This window comes from Dermacentor andersoni, chromosome 6 (genome assembly GCF_023375885.2).
Source record: "Dermacentor andersoni chromosome 6, qqDerAnde1_hic_scaffold, whole genome shotgun sequence".
Taxonomy (NCBI): domain Eukaryota; kingdom Metazoa; phylum Arthropoda; class Arachnida; order Ixodida; family Ixodidae; genus Dermacentor; species Dermacentor andersoni.
Window position 1 is genome coordinate 22,699,839 of NC_092819.1, and position 13,891 is coordinate 22,713,729.

Here is a 13,891-nt window from a genome sequence, read left to right on the forward strand (position 1 = left end):
GAATCGAGAAACAGAAAATTTTGTCTACAAAATTATTTAAGCAAATTATCGCTGTTAAAATCTCCAGACTTGCAGCAACTCGGTTTTCACTGGAATAAGCATTTCTCGGCGATTGGAATTTACATACACCAGATTACGCTGTCGCATCCTACAATTGAATTTTCATTTACATCGAGCTGGTCTGATGATGTCCCCTCTATGCCACAATTGTAAGGAAATTGAATCGATGGACCGCTACTTTTTATTATGCCGACAATATTCAAACCTTCGAAATATATTACTTCATGTTCCACTCTGCAAAATTGGATTAGGTTAAGTATACCGGTAATATTATCATTTGGGGCCTTAACACTATAGGCTATAGTCACAGAGACGTTTATTGCGCAGTGTTTGATTTTTTAAATGGAACGAAACGATTGACCTGCTAATTATTGTATCTTTATTCTACGTATCAGATCAGCATTCATTTCACTGAAATTGGTTTCTCCAAATTCTTTATTAACGTATTTATTATTTCCTTTATTATAACTTCTTTAAAAATGTACCCTTCAATCATATGCTTATGTATCGTTGTCATTTGTAATTCCAATATCGCTGCAGCCGCTGCCAAAGATTGCTGCTGAACTTGTGTTAACTTGTACTGCCAAGCTTGCGTCGTCTCGCAGCGCCTTCCTGGTCTGATCGGTGAACAATGCCTACAAATGCGGTGCTCGCCAAAAGAATTGATGACATTGAATCCAAGCTTGAAAACGTAAGCGAAAGACATCTTGACGACATTTTTGGGAAATTCCAGCTGAAGGCGAGCAATTCATGCATAGACATCGTAGAATTTAAAAAAAGAACTGATAACTTGGAAACCAGCGTGGAATTTCTAAGCAAACTCGTCCAAAAGCTGAGTGCCGAAAACAACGAGCTAAAAGCCGAAAACAAAGCTTTACAAGCAAACAACAACACTCTCACAAAGAAAGCTTGCGAACTCGAGCAATACTCTCGACTAAACAACGTCGAGATTACGGGCATTCCTTGCACACAAGGACAGCACTGTGCGACGGTCATACAATCTATTGGCAACAAAATTGGTTGCCCAGTAACGGCCACCGACCTTGACGTTGTTCATCGTGTTCCTACTAAAACAGAACAAAAATATCGTCGCTCGCTTCTGCTCGAGAACGAAGAAAGCTGAGTTCGTCGCGAAAGCACGGAAAGCTAGACTCTGCCTGAGTGATACCGGCCTCGCAACAGCAAAAGAGAACCCTGTCTTCGTTAATGAACATTTCACACTTGAAAATAAAGCTCTCTTTTCCAAAGCTTTGGGTCTGAAGAAAACGAAAAACTGGAGATTTCTGTGGACAGAAAACTGTCAAATCAAGGCTCGTAACGCAACCGAAAGCCGCGTCTTTCGCATCGCAGCTGAATCAGACCTTTCAGTGATAACTTTTTTCCACCTTTGCACCGCGCCTGTAACCTTGGCAAATCTCAGAATTTCGTCCTATCTCACAGCTAACCAGTTAAACAGTCTTCTTTCAAATCATCAGCGATCTGTCTTGCATTTGAATGCGCGCAGTCTGTGCAAGCACTTCGACGAATTCTCTGATCTCCTTTCTCCATTCACTTTCCCATTTTCAGACATCGGAGTATCTGAAACTTGGTTGAGTGACCACGATAAACACCGTTTCTGCTTTTCTAGTTTTGTTCCTGAATACTCCAATCGTCCGTTAAGCAACCATGGCGGCGCAGCACTGTATATCTATTCTTATATTACATACAGTCGAAGGAATGATATTGTGCTTAACGTAACGAATTGTGAAGACGTTTGGATTGAACTCAAAAATTACTTCCTCAACATAGACAAAAAAGACCTAATGACAGGTTGCATACATCGTTCACCCTCATCATCAGCAATAGATGTCTGTGCTGCTCTCCATAATGTTATGGGACTGCTAGCAAATAAAAACAAAAATGTAATGATTATTGGCGACATCAACATTAATCTCGCTGACAGTACGTCTACTAATATTTTACATTATTCTGATTGTTTTAACAGCTCTGGTTATGAATGTTTAATTTAAGACACCGACACAATGTGCTAACCACCCCATAGGTACATTAACTGACCATGCATTATCAAATTTGGCATATCCACCAGAGGAAGGTGTTCTAATGACCGACATAACTAATCACAATCCTATATCTTTAAACTTGTCTTTAAACTTATCTTTAAACTATATATTTTACTCATGGCTCCGAAAAAATCACGCACACGAAGTTTGTACTAGACAGACAATCATTCCTTGAAGCCGTGTCCAATCTTGACTGATCCCCCATTTTTTCTACAAATGATCCACAAAAATCATTTGCAGTGTTTATCTCTATGCTCAAGTCCTGCTTTGATCATAATTCCCATCAAGTTAAATGCAAAAGGAAATTCGCGTCTCCTAAGAATCCATGGATAACAGGTAGGCTCCTAGCTGTAATTCGCAAAAAGGATAATGTTTAAAAAAAGACCAAGTGACAATCATTTAAAAAGAATTTAGCCATTCGGCTTTCTGCCCCATTGAAAAAAAGCTAAAAAAAAACATGGTTCGAAAGACAAATTTTGGAACGCGGTAAAAAACGTAAAAAAGAAATGGGAAATTGTTAACTCCTTCTTAAATAGGGCAAATTATTACGAAACTATAACAGAAATTGCTTATCAGGGTAAAGTATACAAGACCGCCAAAGAAATAGTTGATGAGTTTGCTGATTTACTCTTTAGAGACCTGCGCATGACAATTCCTTGCCCTAGCGTCCGCCACATTATTTCTTATTATTTCGAACTACATTCCAGGAAGTTCTAAACATTATAAATAACGTAAGTATAACCGACGCCGCCATCGATAAAGTACACCTTTCCCATATAAAATTAATGGCACCCTTAGTAACTGATGTTTTTGCAGACATAATCAACATCATGTTTAAATCAGGCAGTTTCCCACAGGAATTTAAACAAGGCAAGATCACCCCAATTTTGAAGAAAGGTGACCGCTCTTGAATTTTCAATTATCGCCCCATCTGTGTACTAGCTTTTTTTAGCAAGGTAATTGAAAAGCTTATAGAAAAACGCTTAACTAATTACCTTACAAAATTTAACATTCTCTCACCACTCCAATACGGCTTTCGCTCGCGTTACTCGACGGAACTTGCTCTTGTTGCGCTAACCGATCAACTAGAACTCGCTATCGATGAAGACAATTATGCAGCTTCAGTATTTGTAGATTTAAGCAAAGCGTTTGAGAAAATAAATCATCAAATCTTATTTCGTAAGCTTCAATCATTGGGAATTACCGGCCCCGCACTTTTGTTACTACGAAATTACTTATCAGACAGAATGCAGTAGTAACTATTTCACGCGTTCATTTTAAAACCATATTCACTAATACTGGCGTGCCCCAGAGTTCCATATTGGGTCCGCTTTTTTTTTAATTATATGTCAATGATCTGCCTAACTGCTTCTCTTCCTCGAAATGTATACTTTATGCAGCTGATACTACTATCATTAACTCCGATAAATGTCCTACAACTTTAGTATCCAACCTTAATGGCGATTTACACAGCCTGCTGGGGTGGTGGAATACTAACCAGCTACAGATGAACCCGCCGAAAACAAAATTTGTTGTAATCACTTCCCACCAACGAACACTTCACTCGATTCCTCCTATTTTTCTTGGCGCCAGTCCTATCCCTGTAAGTTTTTCATGTAATTATCTTGGTATAGAAGTAGACCGAAATCTTAAATTTATTGAACAAATAACCAAAGTAACACAGAAGATTGCCTACGGGATCAGGGTACTTCTAAAAGCACGAAACATAATTAACCATGAAATATTACTATCATTATACTTTTCATTTATTATTTCCCACATTAACTACTGCGTTACTTGCTTGGGAAACACTTGCGTAACCCATTGAAACTCATTGCAAGTCCTACAGAATCAGGCTATTCGGATAATTACATTTAGCCCATATAAACCACAACGCCTCATATCTTTTGCGAACCAATCACGTTTTTTCAGTCACACAACTCGTTAAATATAACCTAGGTACCATTTTGTTCCGTCATATCAATTGCACACGATGCGATAGCTTGATACCACTATCTTCTCTAATAAATACTAATATTACCAGGTTTTCAATAAATAGGAACTTCATTTTACCCAATATACATACTAATTATGGCAAGCAGAGCTTCTATTTTTCATCTATCGCATTCTGGAACACACTACCATTAGATATAGAAACACTTAAAATTCACGAATTCAAGAAACAACTGAAAGACTACATTATGTCGAATACTGATGCCTAGTTCATACTCATAACCATTCTTTCAGGATGCCTTCATTTCATTTTCATTATCATACCATTAGGTTTCTTTTTGATGTCCTCGCCTTACATATACATTCAAGTTAGCAAATTATACTGTGTTCCTCCTGTCACTTACGCTGATACTCTATTAGTTGTCAACGGGATTATGTGCTTTTTTTTTTCATGACCTTTATGCACATGTAATTCTTCAGTCATACTGTTCATACTAAAACCTGTAATTCTTCCATGTTAACGAATTGTTGAAACTGCTGTAATTTGTGTTTTGTTACGTTTGCTTTGTAAAGGAGGTCCCATAGCAGTCTTTGACTTCAGGACCTCTGTCTGTATATTACCATCCTGTAATCTTTCTAATCATCTCAATAAAAACCGATTCTGATTCTAATTAGTCTGACTGCTCGCTCGCATACTAGTCCAGTTATTCCAATATCTCCTTCTTTTTCATTTTGCGTTTTTCCTTCTTAAATTAGGATTTTGTTGAGCTAACTCCTGCCGCCCGATTCTTGGCCTATCCTCCTTAGTGGGTGCGAGCCATGACAGAGGTTCATCATCATCATCATCATCACAGAGCGTTCAAATATTATGGTAGCTTTTGCACCGTCTTGCCGCTGCTGCTGCTGCTTCGCAAAGAGCGAGGTCATATAACTGAACTAGTTTTCCGAAATTTCTAGTGTGAATTGTCTAGTGTGAATTAGACTTACCAGTTCTCGCGAAAATTGCGCATTAATGGCTACCGTGGAGCTGAACGAGTCAACGAAAAGTGGTAGCAGTGAATGCAACTCAATTTCTATCGTATTGAAATCCAGTGGAATTTATGTGTGCTTCTTGTTTTGGAACCCAAAGGTAAAGGCGAAGGTAGAGGGGTTTTCTTCCTTTTTTTTTTTTTTTTGCTCAGGCTAGCGAATTTGATGCCTCACATTTTTTTCTTTACCTGACTGACAAAAACCGGCAGGATTTCACGAACGTATTTAAGGTGCCGTTTAAAAATTTATGCGTATCCAATAATTGGAAATGAAGCAGCCATAAAGTATGCGTAAAGATTTACTTCGTACTTTCTTTGTTGTTTCTGAGCTTAATACGCATATTCGTTATTTTTCAGTGACTTCCTTAAGACTCTATTCAAATTCATTTTGTTAGATTTGTGCGTGAGTTAAGCGATCTGCTTTGGTATGCATATCCCACCTGATTGATCGAACGTAAAATAGATTTGAGGAAGAGTGAGATTGGGCAGGAGGGGGACTGGCCATGGTGCGAACGTCATCGCCCTGCACCTAAGGCGTTCTGAGGGTTTCCTATTTCCTTCGTTGTTGAAATTTAGCTTTTTGCCGATGATTTGCTTGATAATCTGACGGTCTTCGACCTTCCAACTTATCATTGCTGGTGTTGTTATTGTTTATTAAACTATGAGTTCTTGGAAAAGTAGGGCATCGAACTGCCGGCTATTCCAGTCATCTTACGACTAATGAATCTAGCCATAAGAAAATACATTATTTAGCATTACAAACCTAATTGATCTTAGTGCAAACTGTTTAGCGAGAAGCAGGAAGTTATATTTGTTGGCTGTCATCACCGTGTATTTCATGCCTCGCGATATATGTCGACCGCGCGCCTTCAGTGATGTGCCACAAGCCTTTGTCGCCTATAGAAACGACAACCGCGTGGAATATGTATTTCTGTCATGACCTCAGCGTCGCCGGCACAGTGTTCCCGCGCGTTCCGGCCACGCGGAAAACTGTGTCGTTCCGCGTGGTTGCCGGTTTTATTGCGCGTTCCCCGATGTATAACTCGTTGGCGCAGCCGATTCTCGCGTCGGGAAGACGCCGAAAGCCGGCCGCGCGTATAGGCTTTCGTTGTGCGCGGCCGTGCGGCGCCAGCGTCACGCGGTCGCGACCGTTCACCGCGGCAAGGTCCCAGCTGCGGGCGCGAAAGCCAGGTCCTCTTTCCGTGGCGCCCTCGCGAACCGATCGGCGATCGATGGGGGAAACCTGACACCGCCTTCGCGGCTGCCTTTGCTCCCACAGCCCGGCGGCTTGTTTTCATACTCGCTGCGGCTCGCGCCGTCGGCGATTGTTGTCCCCGAACGACGTCGCCGCGCCGGTGACGCTCTCGGGCTGGCGACGGTTTCTGTTCCCTCGCGCAACCGAACGACACCTGTGAGAAGGCGCGTCGCACGGAGCGGGTGTTGACTTTCAGTTCGCTGGCGCACGAGTGTGTGTGTGTGTGTGTGCGCGGTTATTCGCGGCTTCTCTTCCCTTTCCACCCCTCTCCTGTACTATCCTCGCTGCGTTCGAAAGCGATGCTGACTGAATGACTCTTACGTCGTGCCAGTGAGCGTTAACGGAGTGAGTGTGTCTCCGAGTTTCGCTTTGCGGGCGAGCGCGGGTTTGCGGCGGTGACGCTGCCGCGGTGACGACTGGTGACTCAGCGTCACCAACTTGAGTCACCAGTAGTCATTGGCGTCAACGTGCGCGACACGGCAACGTTGTTCGTCGAGATGGCGTGCTGCATTATTTCGGAATAGTAAATCGCTTGGCTAGTTGGTGCGACAGTTTGGGTCTAAGGGAGCGTTGAAGTAGTATACGGAAAGACAGCTAAAATATTGACAAGACGCCCACTTACAAGTGAAGTTTATTGAAAAATAGTTAAGCTTGCGAGCATTACATGCACATGTTGACAGCAGTACACAAAGTAAGAATAACGGATAAATGACGGTGGTAAGGAAGGTGGCCAGGCGAATACAAAACTATGGCTTTATGCTTTCTTGCTTGCCGACACCTAGCGGCAAGGTATGTAACGAAGTCTATAGGTCACTCTTAGAGGAGCTTGCTGCCCCTCTACTACGACGTGTAATTAAAAAGGAAACGAAGCCCTTAGCGAAAAATAAGTCTATAAAGGGACACACAAAAAGCAGTTGAGGAAGAGTTCATACTTTTAAAATCCCAAACCTTAACGTTTACTACGAAGAGAGCCACCACTCACCTGCAGCAACAGAACAGAACACCAGTTCAGCCACTGTGAGAGAAAAAAAAAAGATTACAAAGCTGGTCAGACGCCACCGACTACTGCCGTTTAAATCTCATGCACAGATGACTGCTTAAAGAATTAGAAACTGAACTTCGCACGTGTCCTAATTATTTCATGGTAGTATATTTGTCAGTTAGGTACATTCAACGTATATGTAAATTTTATTATCACGTGCTCTTGCCCGCGATCGACTCAATGCGACAGCGGCGCCACTGCTTTTCGGAGGTGTCGGCCATTTCAAAATGCTGTCATTTGCGCTGGCTCCTTGCTGGGCGTTCTTGTGGTGCAATCTCCAGTATTGCTCTGCATGTTCTCGACGAGCCGGCCACATTTCCTGTTCCAAAATTACTATTCGTAGTCTTCGTGTCCTTCCCGCCGACGTTAACTCCCGTTTCCTAGTGGTACGTGACGAGGATATTTTATTTATTGCTTTTATAAGATTTGCGTATGAATTGTCAGCAACTGCGATCTTCCCGCAAAGCGTCTTCATTCCGCATCCGAGCTGTTCCTGTCACTGCGCGCGTTCCGCCTTGTCATCCTCATTCGAACGACTTAGATATTTCGAACGTTAGATTACTGACGGACAGACGGTTTTTGTTGTTGTTGTTGTTGTTGTTGTTGTTAACGGAGCCGTGTTACAAAACAGTTCATATATACTAGAGAGAGTCGTAAGAACATGCACCTACGAGGACCGCGTAAACGTTATTAGCGCAGGTAAAAGTCCAACACCGCCTTTCACGGTGAACACGAGAGAGAAACTTTGCGAATACGGACCGTGGGAACATATCCACAGTGAAGTTCGTATTCGTTCGAGTGGTTTATAACAGCAGGGTCCCATGCATTTAATTGGGGTTGTGACGACTGGGAAATAGCGAGCAGTGCGTGGAAAGAAAAATACTTTGTGAATTTGGTCCCTGATACGCACCTGGCTAAGAAAGCAGGGGTAACTATTATTGAAAAGGAAATGGACCGCCGTGTTTAAGCGCAGTTACAGCATTTTTCTCCTTTTTTCCTGACACAATTGAAATGTGGAACGGTTTGCCTAACCCAGCTGTGAGCAATGAAAGGTTTGCCGATTTTGAAAATGCGTTAGATACATTTCTGTGTGCGTGCGTGCGCGATGTATACTAAATTTTGGTGCGGGCATTTATTTGTTGAATTTTCTCTGTATAATCACCCTTCTTTGTTGCTTGTTTTTCTGTTGTTGATTACCAATAGCGCCAGTGAATTTCTATGTTACATTTTTCTGTTGTTGATCGATTACCAATAACGTCAGTGAATTTCTGTGTTACGTTCTTCTGTTGTTGATTACCAATAGCGTCAGTGAACTTGTATATGTCACATGGAATATAATGCTTTAGGTAACAATATTATGTATCATGTATTTTTGACGCATGTAATGACCCTTTTTGAACCAGTAATGACCCCAAGAACGGGGTTGATTGTATAAAATAAAAAAGAAAGTATGTTTGATGGAGACTGGCTTTCCCAGCCGTGGCGGCCGCGTTGACATGGCGGCGAAATTAGAAACGGAAGAGAAAAGAAAAAGAAAAGGATGTGCGTATGTATGCTTATAATAGCGGTTAATATAATAATATAATTAATAGTTAACGAACACCAGCTGGTCGAAATTAATCCCTATCCTTTCGCTACGGCGTCCCTCGCAGCTTACCGTGCAGTTGCGGGGTGTTGAGCACCACAATTTAGAATTATTTTTTTAAGGATACTGGCATTCATAGTTCTTCGCACGCGTATAGAGCGCGGCGAGGATCAAAAATGGGAACGCAGCGCCCGCATAAATTGACAGCTTGTGGCAGTGACCCGCAAGGACGCGTCCCGTTCGAGTGCGGCCGCTATCTATCCGCATCACTTCGCGGCACGGCTCCGCGCTCCCGACGTCGAGCGCTGTTTGAACAGAGAATTCCGATTCTCAGACGCGCGCGTCACCCGCCCTATCTATATGTACTGTGTCTCGATAAAAACGTGCAGCGCTTCCGAAAGCGACCAGAAGTCGTTGAAATGTTTCGCGACTGCCTGGCACACAGTCGCCGACCTCAAATCGATCACGTCCACGCTGCCCGCCAATCACGATGTGAACAAAAGCATGGGCAGCACAGTCGGCTCGCTGGTAAGCGCAAACGGGGGTGCTCGTACCAACCACGAAGTCAACGAAAGTAGGGTCAGTGGACAGGCCAACTTGGAAGCTAGCGATAGCCTACATGCTCCAGCCAATCACGGTGACAGCGACAGCGCAGGCCAGTAACGAAGCCAACTAATGCATAGCCACTGCGCCGGCCATTAACTAAGTCAGCGAAGCGCTAGCGAATGCCCATATCAGTCACGAAATCGGCGAAAGTATGGCTAACGGATGGTCATTCACAAAGCCGGCAATAGCCAATGGTCGAGCCAATCCTGAAGACAACTAGGCATAGAACTTGCGTAAGCCGAAACGAAGCGCAGTAAGCTTGAGACATTGTAGTCGATGTGCTGCCCAGTCGCGAAATCGACAAAAGCCTCATCAACGGACAGGCCAATCACGAAGTTAGCGGAAGCCGATGCTTCAGCCAATGCACCGGCCAACCGTGATGTATGGAAGGCGTTACGCCATTGTCAAACCAAAAGCTTTGTGGATTCGGGCACTGGTACCTGCGTAAGTGTTGCTTGCAATTGATGTGCGCCTTCGGGAATTATATTTTCGACGTCACAATTGGCTGTAATCTTCACTTACGAGCCGTTTGGCGTAATAACATTTTTTTCATCACGGGCCCTGGCCTTTTATTAGGCAACGGCAGCGCTCGATTCCGCCACACTGCACGGTATTATTTATTAGTGAGAAGGAGCATATGTGCCAGTCGTACTGAACGGAAGCCCGAGGAGAGAGGACATGTTGGAGCGGAGGGGAAATTTTGCAGAGAAAAGCATTCGCAATCTCTGAATGCACTGCGGGTACAGCCTGATGTCTATCGCTAACCACTCGACGAGTCGAGCGTCAGCCGAAACAAAAGAGCAATACGCATGTAACGGCAGGCAATGGCGCTGGAACGTTGTTAAAAGAAAATGTTCCAGACTGAAGTCGAGTACCATGTTGTGTCGGCGAGCAACTCTGCAGTTTGTTTTCTTGAAGTTTTGGTTCGGCTTAGTCATCCACTCTTACCGTGCGACGCCATCACGCTAATATTACTTACAAACAACGTGTGCTGTGCAAGTGCCGTTTTTCAAGAGCCGGCAGTGCTATAATTGCATGCGCTTTTATGTTTCAGGGGTCGAATTCACAAAACTTTTTGTTCGTAAGAGCTGTGTGCCACTGGCCGGCCGCCTTCGCTAATAATACGTCGAATATCGCCATTGACTCGAGTGTGCTCTTACGAACAGCTATAAAGTAAGGTAGACGTTTTTATGCCAGAAGTGGCTGAAATTAACGTGTCACCTGCTATAACGCCTGACCTGCAGCTTGCGCCCATACATACATACATACGTACATACCCCTCGGACAATATGAAATGGAATAACCAAAATTAAATTATGTTAATTAAAGAGTATAGATTAGGTATCGCGTTACGGACAAGGACAACCTTGTGCGTGCGTGTGTGTTTGTGTGTGTGTGTGTGTGTGTGTGTGTGTGTGTGTGTGTGTGTGTGTGTGTGTGTGTGTGTGTGTGTGCGTGCGTGTGTGTGTGTGTGCGTGTGTGTGTGTGTGTGTGCATGTGTGCGTGTGTGTGTGTGTGTGTGTGTGTGTGTGTGTGTGTGTGTGTGTGTGTGTGTGTGTGTGTGTGTTTCTGCACACATACGAAGATTCCTTCTCGCTCCTTCGTGTTCACTGACATTGTGAGTGGCATATGGCGACGCTCGTCACCCGTGGGTATGAAAATTTCTAGGAACTGGAGATCGTGACCGAGACCCGCCGCAGTGGCTTAGCTGCTATCGTGTTGCGCTGCTAAGCATGAGGTCGCGGGATTGAATCCCGACCGCCGCGGCCGCAATTTCCATGCGGGGCGAAATGCAAAAAAAAATAACGCCCGTCTCCCGTGCATTGGGGGCACGCAAAAGATCCCCTGGTGGTCATAATTAATCCGGAATCCCTCACTATGGCACGCCTTATAATTAAGTCGTGGTTTCGGCACGTAAAACCCTAGAATCCAATCGTGACTGAGAATTAATTCGAGCACTTTGTTTCTTTTTACAGCAAAAGCCTCAACGTCGTTACGGAGAGGAAAAAAGCAGAGGAAAGAGAGAGGGCCAGCAGAGACGAGACAAGAAACGAAGAAAGGTAAATAGAAAAGGCAAGTGACTAATGAAAAATCATATGACCAAGAGAAAGGAAGAAAAGACAACAGCAGCTGATAACAGAACGGCTCTCAACGATAACGGGTAAGAATGCGAGCGCCCTCAAGCACATTGCTGACGCTACGTGGGCAAGAAAAGGAAGCTGCGTTGCAGATGATCTTGAGCGATCATGTCGATTGTTGCCTTATCACTCTCACGCGTGCAATTGCGTGAGTAATTACGTACATCTCAACGCTATCGGGCACATGTTTCCAAGTCATGACGCCCGTATCTCTGCGTGTACGCATTAACATGCATGATTATCTCTAGTCCGTGCGCTATCTTGTGCCTGCGGATACTTGACACAATGCATCGAGATGTCATAAATTTGGCGTCGCTCTAGACGTCAAGCACAGCTGCACTTGGACGCTTATTTAACGCTCAACGTCCGGCTTCTACTCTGTAAACTTCGTTTGCGAGACGCCGCTTGTTGACGTAGAGAATGCAAACATTCGGGCTTAATTTTCTCGCCCCGAGTACCAGAGCTTCGGTGCGGAAAATTCCCCGCGCCAAGGTGCGCTTTTCCCCTGCTCGCTTAAAATGCGCCTTGGCACGACGCACGCGCACACACGTGTTCGCCTTTGTCACAATGCAATCGTCGCCGTATCGTGATTATCGTTCGTCCGAGAAACGAACAAGGTAATAGGGGCAACGATCGCCTGTCACCTCTGGCATGGTCTCATCAACGGTATCGCGGTCAAGAGTGCGCAACGATATTACGGCGTTCGCCGAACCACGTGAGCTCGCAGATAACGCGCGCAATACGCATAAGTCCTTAATGCGCGCCTATACGCTCCAGCGCTAATGTGTTGTAGAAACTAAGAGCTTGCTGCGCAGTCGCGCGCCGAGAGAGAGAGAGAGAGAGAGAGAGAGAGAGAGAGAGACGAAGAGGGAAAGGTAGGTAGGTTAACCAAGGACGTGCCCGGTTGGGTACCCTGCAGTGCGGGAGGGGAAAAGGGAAGAACAGATATGGAGAGAAAAAAATAATAGTCAGTCATTCGCACTCAGTTGCAAATGAATCTCCACTGTCACAAGCGTTCATGTAATCCAGTGTCCTTCAAGAAACGCAGAAGGGCTTTTGTGGCCTTTAGTGATCATCATGCAAGAGGTGCAGGCGAGTTGTGCCTCATTGCGGAATTGATTCCGTCGCGATCCTGTCCCGTCGATCGATGGTGTAATTGGAGCCACTCACCAAGGCGGTCTTCCGAAGGAAGGCTGGAAGTAAATTCGCGCTAACTTTTTAATCAGGGTGGAGACGATTAGCGGCCTAAAGAACGCTTGCGTTTCCATGTCGCCGCTGAATGACGATATAATGACTCGGTTTGCGTTTCTTAAGAGGTGCCACTTTCCTTTCTCCTGTTCTTGCAACCTTGAGCTTGGTCGACACACATAAAGGGTCCTTTTTTTTTTAACTGCACCAAAGTTCTTAAAGGTTTCCTATGGCAGATAACACAATTCTAACCCTTGGCCTAAATTACTCGATGAGGCGGCCATTACTTCTACGAGAAATCAAAATCTTCAATTAAATAATTAACGTGACTATGCTAATTAATTCCTTAATGAATTACTATACGCCACATATTTAAATCTCCGAATTATAGCCGTTGAGTTCGCATGGCGTATCCACTTGCAAACGAATTCTCTGGACAGCACCAGTTCCGAGATATCAATATTCAAAGTGTCCGTCGAAATGCATTGGCGTTCCAGTTACTTTTTTAAGAAACCGCTGTTTTATGCATTGAAGCCTGCCTTCATGAGTGTTCCTCAGTTTACCATTATTTCTCCTCTTCTATTTCCCCCCTGAGCAGAGTAGCACGCTGGAGAATTGTTTCCTCAATGTATTCTCCTGTATCTCTCTCTCTCTCTCTCTCTCTCTCTCTCTCTCTCTCAATAAAGCTTCGCTTCACATTGATGCTATCATTGGTGTTGGATCAACATAATTCTTTTGTAATTACGTGAGGCCTGAAGCACACTCAACTGGCGTAATCTTTCAGTGCAGCTTAGCAGCAGCATCGATGTTTTGTACAAAGCAAATGTGTGCTGTTTCTTGCGAATAAACTTAAACCGGTTTGAACTGTTGAGCTTTCGCTCCGGAGGTGAACCGGAACTAAACAGTTTTCAGTGAACCGAAACGAAAATCGGAACGAAAAAAAAGTTTCGGTGCGACATTCTTAAAGTGGGTGCGA

General features: G+C 44.1%; 1 long non-coding RNA gene across 1 annotated transcript in view; it reads left to right on the forward strand.

Annotated features, from left to right (window-relative positions):
• Nucleotides 1-13,891, forward strand: part of LOC129382258 (uncharacterized) — a 147,509-nt gene that overhangs the window by 97,264 nt on the left and 36,354 nt on the right. Inside the window, exon 3 of the long non-coding RNA XR_008610362.2 lies at nt 11,566-11,649. This is a non-coding gene — a long non-coding RNA (uncharacterized lncRNA). The remainder of the gene's footprint in view (nt 1-11,565; nt 11,650-13,891) is intronic.